The sequence below is a fragment of the Lissotriton helveticus genome, chromosome 1_1 (assembly GCF_964261635.1).
Source record: "Lissotriton helveticus chromosome 1_1, aLisHel1.1, whole genome shotgun sequence".
Lineage (NCBI taxonomy): Eukaryota > Metazoa > Chordata > Amphibia > Caudata > Salamandridae > Lissotriton > Lissotriton helveticus.
This window is the reverse complement of record NC_136057.1, coordinates 818961586-818976836: the sequence shown is the minus strand read 5'-3', so window position 1 is coordinate 818976836 and position 15251 is coordinate 818961586.

Sequence of the window (15251 nt, the reverse complement as noted above, 5' to 3'; positions counted from 1 at the left end):
CTCCATAGTACGCTCCCCGGGACGCTCCCCGGTGCGCGTACCGGGCGCTCCACCCGTGAAAATCGAAAAAAAAAATGGCCCCCACATCAAACCTAGGGGGTCAGGAGGGGTGTACCCGGCCCTCTTTTGGTCATTTCCCCTTTTGTTTTTAGCCACCGCTTGTGTCTCGGTCCTACCGAGACACAAGATGGCGGCCGCTCTGGACTGTTTCGAATGTTTACAGACACCCGAGAGCCAATCAGCTTCCCCTGCGCAAGTCGCGTGGCGCGCCCGGAGCGCTCCCCGGTGCGCGGCTATAGATATATACATTTTTTTGAACCTAAATTACTCAAAATCCTCCGGAGCATATATCTTGAGACATAGCAAAGGCACGTCAGGCTACAAGTCCCTACAATTTTGCCAAGTTTGGTGAAAATCCATTCAGCCGTTCGAGCTAAAAGTGCGACCGACCGCCCTATGGAAATTAACATGGGGAAAACACGTTTTGGGACCCCCCTTTTATCTCGGCCCCCACTTCACGAATCCCACCCAAACTTTCAGAGAAGGAGCGGAGCGCCGCGAGGCAAAGTTGCTGACAAATTCAGGCCGATTCCTCAACCGGCGCCAAAGTTATTCCAAATAGAATGTTGCGATTTCCCTATGGAAATCAATCCTAACTATAACTACCTACTGGCGACCGCCAGTAGGTAATATGTATATATATATTTATTTTTTTGTCAACAAGGTGCCTGAAGCTTTCGGGGAGGCACACGACAGTCCTCCGCCCTCCGGGCTTCTCACTCAGCACACTTCACCACTTTGCAATCTTAAGTGTGCCCGACGCGTTTCTGGGAACCTTTCCCTTCATCAGGGTCTGCCATCAAAGGAATGCTTGTACATGCGCCAATATTTGCCGGAACATTTATTTCTACAAAACCCGTAGGCGTGTGCTTCGTGCATCGTCATACCATGTTTTCTGGGAGATGTAGTCCGTTTGGTGCATGTGAAGACAGTTCACTTTTAAGTAAAGTCGAGTATTCTTTGAAAAATAATGCATATTATCATGCCTATAGTAGGATGCGTTCGTGGTTCGGTGCGCTGTAATTTTCACCAGGAGTCCTGTGCTCAAACCTCCAAATAGTTTGGAAGCGCTTGCCTCACACTGCTGCTCCGAGTCCATGCTGCAGCAGTCGATGGTGCCCTCCCCCGACAAGGAGGCCGGTAGGAATTTTGTCAACAAGGTGCCTGAAGCTTTCGGGGATGCACACAACAGTCCTCCGCCCTCCGGGCTTCTCACTCAGCACACTTCACCACTTTGCAATCTTAAGTGTGCCCGACGCGTTTCTGGGAACCTTTCCCTTCATCAGGGGCTGCCATCAAAGGAATGCTCGTACATGCGTCAATATTTGCCGGAACATTTATTTATACAAAACCCGTGGTAGGCGTGTGCTTCGTGCATCGTCATACCATGTTTTCTGGGAGATGTAGTCCATTTGGGGCATGTGAAGACAGTTCACTTTTAAGTAAAGTTGAGTATTCTTTGAAAAATAATGCATATTATCATGCCTATAGTAGGCTGCGTTCGTGGTTCGGTGCACTGTAATTTTCACCAGGAGTCCTGTGCTCAACCCTCCAAACAGTTTGGAAGCGCTTGCCTCACACTGCTGCTCCGGGTCCACGCTGCAGCAGTCGATGGTGCTCTCCCCCCGACCAGGTGGCCGGTAGGAATTTTGACAGCAAGGTGCCTGAAGCTTTCGGGGAGGCACACGACAGCCCTCCGCCCTCCGGGCTTCTCACTCAGCACACTTCACCACTTTGCAATCTTAAGTGTGCCCAACACATTTCTGGGAACCTTTCCCTTCATCAGGGGCTGCCATCAAAGGAATGCTTGTACATGCGTCAATATTTGCCGGAAAATGTATTTATACAAAACCCGTGGTAGGCGTGTGCTTCGTGCATCGTCATACCATGTTTTCTGGGAGATGTAGTCCGTTTGGTGCATGTGAAGACAGTTCACTTTTAAGTAAAGTCGAGTATTCTTTGAAAAATAATGCATATTATCATGCCTATAGTAGGCTGCGTTCGTGGTTCGGTGAGCTGTAATTTTCACCAGGAGTCCTGTGCTCAAACCTCCAAACAGTTTGGAAGTGCTTGCCTCACACTGCTGCTCCGGGTCCACGCTGCAGCAGTCGATGGTGCTCTCCCCCTGACCAGGCGGCCGGTAGGAATTTTGTCAACAAGGTGCCTGAAGCTTTCGGGGAGGCACACGACAGTCCTCCGCCCTCCGGGCTTCTCACTCAGCACACTTTACACTTTGCAATCTTAAGTGTGCCCAACGTGTTTCTGGGAACCTTTTTCTTCATCAGGGGCTGCCATCAAAGGAATGCTCGTACATGCGTCAATATTTGCCGGAACATTTATTTATACAAAACCCATGGTAGGCCTGTGCTTCGTGCATCGTCATACTGTGTTTTCTGGGAGATGTAGTCCGTTTGGTGCATGTGAAGACAGTTCACTTTTGGCACGCACCCTCGAGGCAAAAATTCGCAAGGTGCGCGCACGTTGCACGCACGTCAGAAAAAACAAACAAAAAAAATACCGTTAAATATCAAGTTTGAGTGTTTAGATGTTGGTTGGCTCTAAAAAGAGCCGTTGTTTTCATTGAGTGTTTTTTGGACCCACGAGTAAGTACCAATGCAGAGTCTAAAATTCAAGAGGAAGACTCTGTTTCCCTCATCTGTGAAATGTACACCGTCTCCTCTATAAATGCCTTGCATGTTGTAGTGCAAGTTGTTGTGGTATATAGAACCCATACCATAGTCTCTGAGGAAAGCAGAAACAGAGTTATTCACATGTTTCCTTGCTTTCTCAATCTGTGGACAATATTGGTTGGACCAGTTTCACTTTTGCTTTTGACATATATAGAATATACAAAGGCAGTTTGTGGAAAAAGTGACATCAATGGCCCAAAGGTGTCCTTTAAAAGCATTTCCAGACCTACCCCAGTCAAAGTGCCTAGGTCATTGCCACCACAGTGCACAATTATGAGGTCAGGGTGTGGGAGATGCAAAAAGGATTTTACCAATGACATCAATTGGTGACATCTCAATACTCTCTGGCCAATCAACATAATATCCACATTTGGTAAGTCAAGGTTGAGAAAGCATCTCTTTGCTGCATACCTTTCACTCCAGAAAATATAGCTGTGTCCTACAATCCACACTCTAAGCATCTTGAAGGGAGAGCTGGTTGTACTCAGATGGGCTCTGGAAATGAAATGGCAGTTTGAAAAGTAGGAGTTTAGAAAAAAATGTGAATGAGATTCAGTGCACTTGAAAAAGAATGATTGGTCGTTTCTGTAAATTCAACATTGAAAACTAGGGTGCATGCTACTGTTTTTTTTTAAGGAGAAATGCTAATGGTTGAGAGAATGTGATTGAAAGGAACATTGCACAGGATTCGCTGCTGTTTTGAAAATTCAAACACCCTTGCTGGTTTGTTTTGCAGATGAACTTTTCACCTGTGTGTTCAGTTAGGTGTCTATGGAGTGTTACCATGGTAACAGGCAGAGAGAGCAGTGGGGAAAGGTTGAATTGTATGTGAGATTGAAAGTGTTTCAATGTAGAACCAATTAAAATGTTAGTTTGGTTTTGAATTTGTGTGGGAAGATATTTGATTGGTTATCTTCAAAATTAGAGTGTAAAATGAAAGGGAAGCTATGCCATTTTGTGCTTGCTGTACTGGTGCACTATTCAGAGATTCTGCTTGAGAAAATCTGCTGTGTGATTGACACTGTTCTAAAACTACAAACGCATTTTTAAAGGTGAGTTGTTAATTTGTAAGGGGATCAATGTTGTGCAGTTTAAAAATTGAAAAATGTACTCTAATGTGGAAGCAGGAGTTTATTTGACCAGAGTCTAATTTTGAATTTGTCTGCTTTAGGAAAAATATTGTGAAAGGCGCATTTGGTATGTTGATGTGTTTGAGGAGATATTTTTTTGCAGTACAGTGCTGTTGGTAAAAAGTGATATAATAATTTGCTTAGTTGATGTGTTTTAAAATATGGCAAAAGATGTAGTCTTGGAGTGAGTCATTCCTTATGACAGTTAGTGCTATAAAGTCGAAAGCAGCATGTATGTCAGGCCTCTGAATTCCCAAATAGTCTCCATGCTGTGTATTAAAGATCCTGATTGTGCGGTAGAAATTGCATACCAACTTTTTCAGTAGCATGTAGAAATTATTTCAGTGAATTAGGAAGAGGTGTGGCGCCGCGGCTAGGGCGACTGCCTCCGGAATTTGGGGATCACGGTTCAATCGCCGGCGGCAGATTAGCCCAGCACCATGTGACTCTGGGCAATAGCTTGCTTAATCTTCCCGACTGCCCTCAGCGCCTAGAGACCCTTACGGGTGATTGTGCACTTTACAAATGTGGATTATTATTATTATTATTTCTAAATTCTTAGTCCCACCTTGAGCCCCTGCATTGCCTGTACACCACTGAACGGGAAACAACCTTTACAATGCAACTTTTACAACGCACTACCATTACAACTAAACTTTAACAATGCAACATCCATTACATAGCATGCCATTACAACGCAACCATTACAACGCATGACACTACAACACATACCATTACACTGCATGTCATTACAACGCAGTCATTACAACACATACCATTATAACGCATACCATTACCATCCAACACTTACCCTACTGTTGGACCCCCTGGAGTTAGAATAGTAATTTTTACTCTTTCACTATCCAACAATTACCCTAATGTTGCACCCCCTGGAGTTAGAATAGTAATTTGCACCCCTACACTATGCAATACTTACCATACATGCAATGTATTGTTATGCATTGTAATGGTACGCTTTGTAAAGGTAGTATGCGTTGTAATGGAATGCGTTGTAAAGGTAGTTTTTAAAAATTCATTGTAATGGTATGCGTTGTAATGAAATGTGTTGTAATGGATGTTGCATTGTAAAAAATGCGTTGTAAAGGTGTGCATTGTAAAAGTATGCGCTGTAACGTCATACAACCCCACTGCACTGTCCTAAAATGTGAAACAGCACTCTAAGCAAGACGCTCTTTCACTGTAGTAATCATTTTATGGAATTGCAAGGCACACTGTCATGTGTCTAAGATCACAGTGTGAGTGAGAATTCATTTCAGAAAAATGTGGCAGAATAATTTGCTTTGTTGATGTGTTTTAAAATATGGCAAAAGATGTAGTCATGGAGTGAGTCCTTTCTTAGGACAGTTAGTGCTATAAAGTCCAAAGCAGCATGTGTGTCAGGCCTCCCAAATAGTCTCCATGCTGTGTAATAAAGATCCTGGGTGTGCTGTAGAAATTGCATCCTAACTTTTTCAGTAGCATGTAGAAATTATTTCAGTGAATTCTCATTTCTACATTTTCAGTCCCACCTTGAGCCATTATACTGCCTGAACACCACTGCACGGGAAACAACCTTTACAACGCACTACCATTACAACAAAACTTTTAAAACGCAAAGCTATTACATAGCATGCCATTACAACGGAACCATTACAACGCATGACACTACAAAGCATTCCAATACAATGCATGTCATTACAACGCAGTCATTACAACGCATATCATTACAATGCATACTATTACCATCCAACACTTACCCTACTGTTGCACCCCCTGGAGTTAGAATAGTAATTTTTACCCTTACACTATCCAACACTTTCCCTACTATTGCACCCCCTGGAGTTAGAATAGTAATTTTTACCCCTACACTATCCAATACTTACCATAAATGCAATGTATGTATTGTAATGGTATGCGTTGTAAAGGTAGTATGCGTTGTAATGGAATGCGTTGTAAAGGTATTTTTTGGAAATTCGTTGTAATGGTATGCGTTGTAATGAAATGAGCAATAATGGATGTTGCGTTGTAAAAAATGTGTTGTAAAGGTGTGCGTTGTAAAAGTATGCGTTGTAACGTCATACAACCCCACTGCACTGTCCTACAATCTGAAACAGCACTCTCAGCAAGACTCTCTTTAACTGTAGTAATCATTTTACGGAATTGCAAGGCATACTGTCATGTGTCTAAGATCACAGTGTGAGTCAGAATTCATTTCAGAAAAATGTGGCAGAATAATTTGCTTAGTTGATGTCTTTAAAAATATGGGAATACTTGTACTTGTAAATTGGTAAAACTAGTTTTGTATTATCTATTAGTAAAAATAATAAAATGAAGTATTTATATTTTTCTGCTAGGTACAGCAACATAATAAACTTTATTTTGGATCAAAATCAGAAGAACATTGAAGTCACTTTTGAAATTTCTAACACTCTGACAGAGGACTTAAATGTACCTTTTGTGGACATCAGCAATGAAGAAGAACCTATTGGTGCAGGAGATATAACCTGTGATTTTTGGGATGAAAGTTTAGATAAAGAATTAATTGAAACATTGGATGATATTGAGTTTAATGTGTTAAGTTCAGAAGTTGATAAAGATGTTACTGAAATTCCTGATACCATCATGCTAGATGTTCTATTACAATATGAAATGTCACAAGAATAAATTTATGATTAAAAATAAAAAATGATTTGAGAGAGTCTTGTTGTAAAATTGTAATCTTTGAGCTAGTAGCCAAGTTATTGTGGTATAAACTGAGTCTTACAGCATAGTTTGTATTGCCAGGTATATATTGTTTGACTTTTAGCAAAGTCTCTGTGATTGTGGCACACATGCTGCTTCGGACTTTGTAGCACTAATTGTCCTAAGGCCTGGCTCATTCCATGAGTACATGTATTCCCATATTTTTAAACACATCAACTAAGTAAATTATTCTGCCACCTTTTTCTGAAATGAATTCTCACTCACACTCTGATCTTAGACACATGACAGTATGCCTTGCAATTCAGTAAAATGATTACTACAGTGAAAGAGAGTCTTGCTGGGAGTGCTGCTTCAGGGTTTAGGACAGTGCAGTGGTGTTCATGCAGTATAGAGGGTCAAGGTGAGACTGAGAATGTAGAAATGAGAATACACTAAAATGATTACTACATGCTACAGAGACAGTTGATATGCAATTTCAACAGCACATCCAGGATTTTTATTACACAGCATGGAGACTATTTCGGTATTCAGAGGCCTGGCACACATGCTGCTTTGGACTTTTTAGCACTAATTGCCCTAAGGCCTGACTCATTCCATGAGTACATGTATTCCCATATGTTTAAACACATCAACTAAGTAAATTATTCTGCCATATTTTTCTGAAATGAATTCTGACTCACACTGTGATCTTAGACACATGATAGTATCCCTTGCAATTCAGTAAAATGATTACTACAGTGAAAAAGGGTTTTGCTGGGAGTGCTGTTTCAGATTTTAGGACAGTGCAGGAGTGTTGAAAGAGTTTAGCAGCTTTTGATAGGGATGGTGTTTCAGGGGTTAGGACAGTGCAGTACTGTTCAGACAGTATAAGGGGTCGAGGTGGGACTGAGAATATAGAAATGAAAATACACTGAAATGATTACTACATGCTACAGAGAGAGTTGCTATAGCATTTCTACAGCACACACAGGATCTCTATTACACAACATGGAGACTATTTGGGAATTAAGAGGCCTGACACACATGTCCTAAAGTCTGACTCACTGCATAAGTACATGTATTCCCATATTTTTAAACACATCAAGTAAGAAAATTATTCTGCCACAATTATCTGAAATGAATACTAACTCACAGTGTGACCTTAGACACTTGACAGTATCCCTTAAAATTCAGTAAAATGATTACTACAGTGAAAGGGGTTCTTGGAGGTAGTGCTGTTTCAGGGTTTAGGGCAGTGCAGTGGTGTTTGAACATTATAGGGGCATTCGCTGAGGAGGTGATTCTGGATTTAAAGCAGTGCAGTAGTGTTGAAAGAGTTTAGTAGGTTTTGGTAGGGATGGTGTATCAGGGTTTAAGACAGTGCAATACAGTTCAGGCAGTGTAGGGGGTCAAGGTGGGACTGAGAATGTAGAAATGAAAATGTACTGAAAGGATTAGTACATGCTACAGAGAGAGTTGCTATGGCATTTCTACAGTACACTCAGGATCTTTATTACATGTAGTGCTACAAAGTCCTATGCAGCATGCGTGTCAGGTTTCTTAATTCCCAAATATTCTCCATGCTGTATAATAAAGATCCTGTATGTGCTGTAAAATGCCGTTGCAACTCTCTCTGTAGCATGTAGTAATCATTTCAGTGAATTGCAAGGGATATTTTGATTTCTCTAAAATAAAAATGGGAGTCAGTGTGTTTTTGGGAATATTGATATAGAATCACTTGCTCGATGCATGTGTTTGCAGATATGAGAATACATGTACTCATGGAGTGAGTCAGGCTTTAGGACATACAGTGCTTTATACTCCTCTTACATGATACCATACACTGCCCAAGCACAACTGCATTGTTCTAAACTCAGAATTATCAGTCCCACCTTGAACTTCTACAGTGCCTGAACACCACTGCACTGTCCTAAACCCTGAAATACCATCCCTAGCAAAACCTGTTAAACTCTTTTAACACTACTGCACTGCTGTAAACCCTGAAACATACTTTTTCAGCAAATGCCCCTATAATGTTCAAACACCACTGCACTGTCCTAAACCCTGAAACAGCACTCCCTGCATGATCTCCTACACTGCCCGAACTCTGCTGCTGTGCCTTAAAATTACTTATTGAGTGAAGCAGACTTAAAAACATATAGTGCTTCTAATTGCTATGTAGTATGCTAGTAGAGGGCTACAATTGTAAAAGAAAATAATTAAATATGTTTTTTTTTCTTCACATCAGATTTTAATTATCTACAGAAAGAAAAAACAATATGCCATCTAAAAGTGAGAGAAGAAAAATATATAAACAGGCTTACATTTCCAAGAAAAAAGAAATATAAGATTTATCTAAAGAGCAATGTCTGGAAAAAACAAAGAAAGCTCCTGGTTAGTCAACAAAGGAATTTATAAGGAAAATAACACAATTTAAAAAAACTGTGGACAATCAGGAAACAAAAATATCTGTAACTACAAACAAAAACCAGAAAAAATGATGGAAAAATATGTGGGAAATATAGTCTTTATAGTAATAGACGAAAAAATCAGTTTGTTGAGATTCGGAAGTGAATGTTTCATAACAGAGTTGTTGGAAAATGTATTAAAAAATGTAAAGAATTGTAAAAGAAAAACAGCTTTTTATAAGAAAAAAACATATACAGACAATTATGGACAAAGCTTTTGAATAAAAAAAAACTGTTTGTTTTAGTAATCAGTAGGATTCGAACACTAGATAAGCCAATCAATGTTATGAAGGTCAAAAGTAAGTGGAAAAGAATAATTAATAGAACTAATTTTTGTAATGTTTTTTCTGGAGAATGGAAACATAGTTCAAGTTGTGAGCCATTTTTTAATGAAAATAGTTACTTTCAGAGTAATTATATGTTGCATGCAGTTGACACCAGTGGTCGAGCTTATGAGGTTAAGAATGGTAGACCGATTGAAAAACAGAAAATTGTCCCTAGAAATGCAGAAGAGGTGTTAGCTGATGAAGTTTTAGGGAGACGTCCTAAGGCTCTAGTGTACACTTGGAATTGTAGTAGTATTTGTAGTGTACGACAGGATTCAATTGATTTTTTTCGCAATTTTTTACGTAAGTATACTAAGAAAAGTGTTAAACAGAAGATTAAGATGTTGCAAGAATTAGACCCCTGCAGAATGAGAGAAAAAACGGATTTGCAAGGTCATTCTTTGGCTTGTTTTTCTAAAAAAGTAAGTCAGAGTGTGTTTCACAATTTTAGGATGTTAGCAGTGCATCATACTAAAGTGAGGAAATTAGTGGGAAAATGTTGTATTATGCAAAAAGTCCAGCACTAATGTTAAAAAAGTTAAACAGTGCTCTTTTGCATGGATCTGTGTTAGATGTGATCAACATTTGTGAAGAAATTGAGGTTAGTTACTTTGGTCCTGAAGAAGAAAGTGCAGAAACAGATACATTAATAGAAGGAAATGTGGAAGAAATTGTACGTTTAAGGTCATTTCAGATGAAAAGCCACGCTTTTCTTGTATTTGTTGTTGGCTAATTCATTATAAAAATCAGACCAGGTTAGTTGATCTATATTTAAAAAGTGAAAAGGAGAATAATAATGAGTGGAAGGAATTTGCAACTTATTTGTTGGTAGAGAATTGTTTTGATTTGGGTTCTGATCAACGTATTTGTAAATATTGTTATTATAAATTAGATGAGAATAAGATGGCTGCTAGAGCTGTTCATTATAATCTTGAGTTGATAAATATTCCTTCTGAACTGATGGATTTAAATACTTACGAGTCTATTCTCATTCAATGTGTGCATCCATTTCAGGCTATTGTTCGCATGGAGCCTAAGACCGGGAAATTGCCTCCTTCAGATTTATAGAGAGGGTTAAAGGGAAGAGTTGTATATTTGCCTCTAAATTTAAAGAAAAATATTGAAAGAATTGGTGTAGAAAATGTGGAAGCGGAACCTCTAGTTATTCTAGTTAATGGTGTTCCTACGAAGAGTAAGAAAATCTGGCAAGAATTAGTGGATGTTAGGAAAGTGAAAAGGGCAACATTGTATTTGGTAAAAAATAATCAATACTATAAAAACGTGTTTGTAGGAGAAGAGGAAACAACTGTAGAAGAGGAGAGTGATTTGCCAACTGCACACATTGAAAAAGTGGATGTGTCCAGAACTCAAGAAATTCATGAACGTTATAGTGTGCATCCACTTCACTCTAAAGAAGTGATGGGAAATACTATTGAGTTATTTCAAATGAAAGAAGCGAAAGGAAGTCCCATTAGTGTATGGGAAGAAAGCTTTGAAGCTTGTTGCTTCCCTCAGTTATTTCCAACAGGCAAAGGTGGACGATATGATGAACGACCTGTGCAGATTCCTGCATCTGAATACCGGACATCAAGATTATATCAGATTTCACCAATGTATTCCATATTTGTTTCATCTTCTGTTTGAGAGTGACTTGTCTGGACTTTCTTATGCAGTGAACCATATATCAAAAAGTGGAGTACATTTGCAAAATGTTTCGGCAAAGGACTTTATGGATAAAGTCCAACAGACAGATACTGTTTTGGAATCTCAGCTAATTAATCTCATGGCATGTCAGCATGGTACTAATGAGTATTGGTATCGTCGTCATGGGGAATTGAAATGTATGCTATGAAACTTAGGAACTCCTACATGGTTCCTTACTCTAAGCTGTGCAGAGTATGCTTGGGAAGATTTACTTCAATTTCTTCGAGAGGCAAATGCTAACATAGAAAATATAGAATACAAGACACCTGGAGAACTGTGCTCTTTGGATCCAGTTAATGTATGAAGGTATATCAATCATGGATTTGAAGCTATGATCTCTTTTATAACAAACAAAAAAAATCCTCCTCTTGGAGAGGTTCTGAATTTCTTTTGGAGAAATGAATATCAAGCAAGAGGTGCTCCTCACATACATATGCTGCTATGGATCAAAGATGCCCCCAATTTTGAAACAGATTCAGATGACACAGTGATGAGTTTTATTGAACAATATTCTACATGTGCTGTACCCAAAAGTACAGTAGAAAAGAATTTAAGACATCAAGTTTTACGGTTTCAAACTCATCGTTGAGGAAAATACTGCAGTCGAAAGTGGAAATCTGAGGATAAGTTCTACACAAAATGTCGATTTGCATTTCCACGCCCAGTATTATCAAAAGGAAGAGTTAACAATTTTATGTCACCTTTGCGACATACTGTCACAAGAAAATCACCGAAAAATACCTACAACTTAAAAAGAAATGAAGAGTCAAATTCAAATTCAAATTCAAAAACTTTATTCGATCATTTAAAAATAATCATAAAAGTGCAACAGTACATCACATAACTTACAATTATCAAATGAGTTCTATGAATATTCGGTTACAAAAGACATGCTTTTCCTGAGAGATACAGATTTTAAAATATATACAGCAGTAAAAAAAGCACACATCAGGATCAGCAAGTGCAAATAAGAGGCTCATGTCTAATTTTACAGAAAATACCGTATATTTTTAAAAAAGTGGTTTCAAATAAATAAGACGAAGTTGTAAGTAATAAGGGCAGATCAGTAAAAAGTGCACAGTGCTCTGCTTTGATGTCCCATCACACGGGCATGGGGCTACTGTATGTATCTTAATGTGCGGGCAAGCATCAAGCATGTGAACAGTCCCCATGCTTAGTCTAGTAAGAACATACTGGTGTGAGCGTATAGTTACCATTTTTAGGTATTCTGCAAAACCAAAATCAGCCAGATTATATGTGTTATAAAAACAATGTGTTGAATATTGGCTGGTAGCAGAACAGCGCTTTTGTGCTTTAGCCCTCATATACACATGTTTTAGCTCTTTTTTTGCGAAGTCCGAGACACTGAAAGGATTTTCACAGACATTCAACTTAAAGACATCTTCATATGAAGAAAGAATGTAATTGAGCCATGGGATCAGGTTACACTTGTCCAGGTTGAGACAATCACTAATGATTTTCCTTGTAAAACTGGTTTGTTCTTTAAGCCAAATAGACCTCCATACCAGTAGGGGTCTAAGGCCAATAAGATCTGTTGGATGTTCCAGACCAACCTCCTGATGGATCAGACTGGTGGAGTTTCTTAATGAATTTATTTTCTTCAACTTGGAGCAGATTATGGTTACAGTGTCCCCATACCCCAGACCCATAAAGGGCCAGAGCTACACATCTGTGGCGATATATATACAACATATCGGGTATTCGTCTTGAGCCCAATTTGGATGCAAATTTAAAAATACCATGTGCACATTTGCCCATTTTTGCCCTGACATTAGTCATCTCCTGGGACCAAATACCCCTACTGTTGAAAGTAATGCCTAAGTAGCACAAATTGTCAACCACTTGGATCGGTTGGTCATTAAACGAAAATGTTCTTAATTTTTTAACTTTCTTTCCACAAGCCAGAATAAAGGTTTTTGAATTATTAATCTTAAGTTTTCTCCCATTAATAAAATCCACAAATTTATCCATTAGCCTCTGCAGCCCAACAGGGGTTCTGGATAAAAGGACCGTGTCGTCCACGTAAAGCAGGACCGGGATTGATAAACCATCAGCGGACGGTGCATCAGCGTTAACTAAACGTAGTTCTGATTCTATAGTGTTAATAAAAAGGGAGAAAAGAAGGGGGGCGAGAACACATCCTTGCCTGATACCGGACCCTACTGGGATGCTTGGGGTACATTCGCCCATTTGCCCAAACCGAATCTTGGCGGACAAGTTGCTATACAAATAAGCCAAAAAATAGATGATTTCAGGCGGGGCCCCCATATTCAACAAGGTTGTCCATAGTAAACCATGGTCAACCAGGTCGAAGGCGCTTGAAAGGTCCGCAAAACAGAGGAACAACGAACCCTGTTTGGCCCGCATATACTTGCCTATGATGAGGGCTAGGTTGATGCACTGTTCTATAGTGCCTAACCCCTTGCGGAACCCATACTGGGAATCCGCAAGGATGCCGTTGTCTTCAACCCATTCCTCCAGGCGGATCAATAACACCCTGCTCATTATTTTTATTGAGGAATCAAGCAATGAAATAGGGCGATAGTTCTTGGCCTCGCTCCTATCTCCCTTTTTATAAATAGGGATAATTGTCGACTCTCCCCAGGTCAGAGGTGCGGAGACCATAACTACAGCGTTAAAGACCTTAGTCAGCAGGGGGCCCCATAATAATACATCGGCTTTGTATAGGTCGATGGGAACCCCATCAGGGCCGGGTGCCTTTCCACCCTTACTGCATCTGAGCGATTGTAATGTTAAGCGGAGTAGGGGAACCCGGATCCGCAACCGTGTCTCTCTCTGCGGTTATCCCTCCTGGATTAAATATACTTGAAAAGTGGGATACCCAGTTATCCTCACTTACTTGAGCAGTGAGTACAGGGTATGCCTCATCTACTAGAAAGGGGCTGTTAACAGTTTTCCAAAATAGCTTGGAATCTCGGAGTTCCACGGCCTTAGACATATTGTCCCACGCTTCCTCCCTTAATTCCTGCTTCCTCAAATTCAGGTGCATCTTATAAGAGCGCCTTAGGGAACATAACCACTTCCTTGTCCCTAGGTTTACTAGCAAGGGCGTTTTTTAAATTTTGTAAAGATTTTGTACAAGCCCTATTAAACCACCCTCTAGGAACCCCCGGTCTCTTTGCCTTGTTGCTGGTCAGAATCTGTTTCGTGATCACATTAATTGTGTCAAACCCAGCGAGTATACCTGTCGGGCCTGTGTTGGGCTCAAGACAACATTCCACCTCCTGGAGGCATGCAGACACAATTTTGGCCAAAAGCTGTTCCTCACTATGCCTCCCCCATTTAATCCTAGGGCCGTTTGGTCTGTGCGGGATTATGTCCGCCACTGTTCCATAAGGTACGACAGCCTTCTCCCCCCACATAAGCAAATGAGTTATGAGACAATTAAGGTCACTAAGGGCCAAATCGAGTACTTCTGGGACAGTACACAAGGTGTTTATGCTTACAGAGGCTATGAGATAATCTATGGTGGTGGCGGAATTCCTTCCCACAGAGGTTGGTGTCGGATTGCCCTCATTATCTTCATTTGGCGACAATATCAACAAATCCAATTTAAGTAAGAGGGTGTTGAGTGAATCACCATAGATCGTGTGTAGAAAATGGGCTTGATCCTCCCCATCCTCCAAAACCACACACCTTTAAGAAAGAAAAAGGACACATATGAATATTAAGATCACCACCCCACAAAATATCAAGGGGAACACTGAATTGCCCACCCAAATTGTCAATTGCTGCCTCAAGTTCATCAACCACTAATGAACTAGAATGGTTAAACACATTATTATAGTGGTTAATAAGTAGGACCTTCCGGCCACCATTGTGCTGCAACCATAGTACTTGAGAATGTGAGCCAACTGTCATGTGGGTTATAACTCGTACCGGAAGACTCACTGACAACAAAATCACCAGCCCACCTCTGGCTCTACCCATATTGGAGCTCAGAGCCTGACAATTATAGGCAACATAGCCATCTAGAAGGATATCTTCGGTACTCCAGGTCTCCTGGAGGCAGAGTATATCATACTTGGTGACAAGTTCCGACCAGCCAAGATGGTCGGCTTTATTATGCCACCCTGCGATATTCCAGCTCATTAACTTATATCCACTTCCAGGAGAACTTACTTCCCCGACAGTATGTGTTCCCATAAA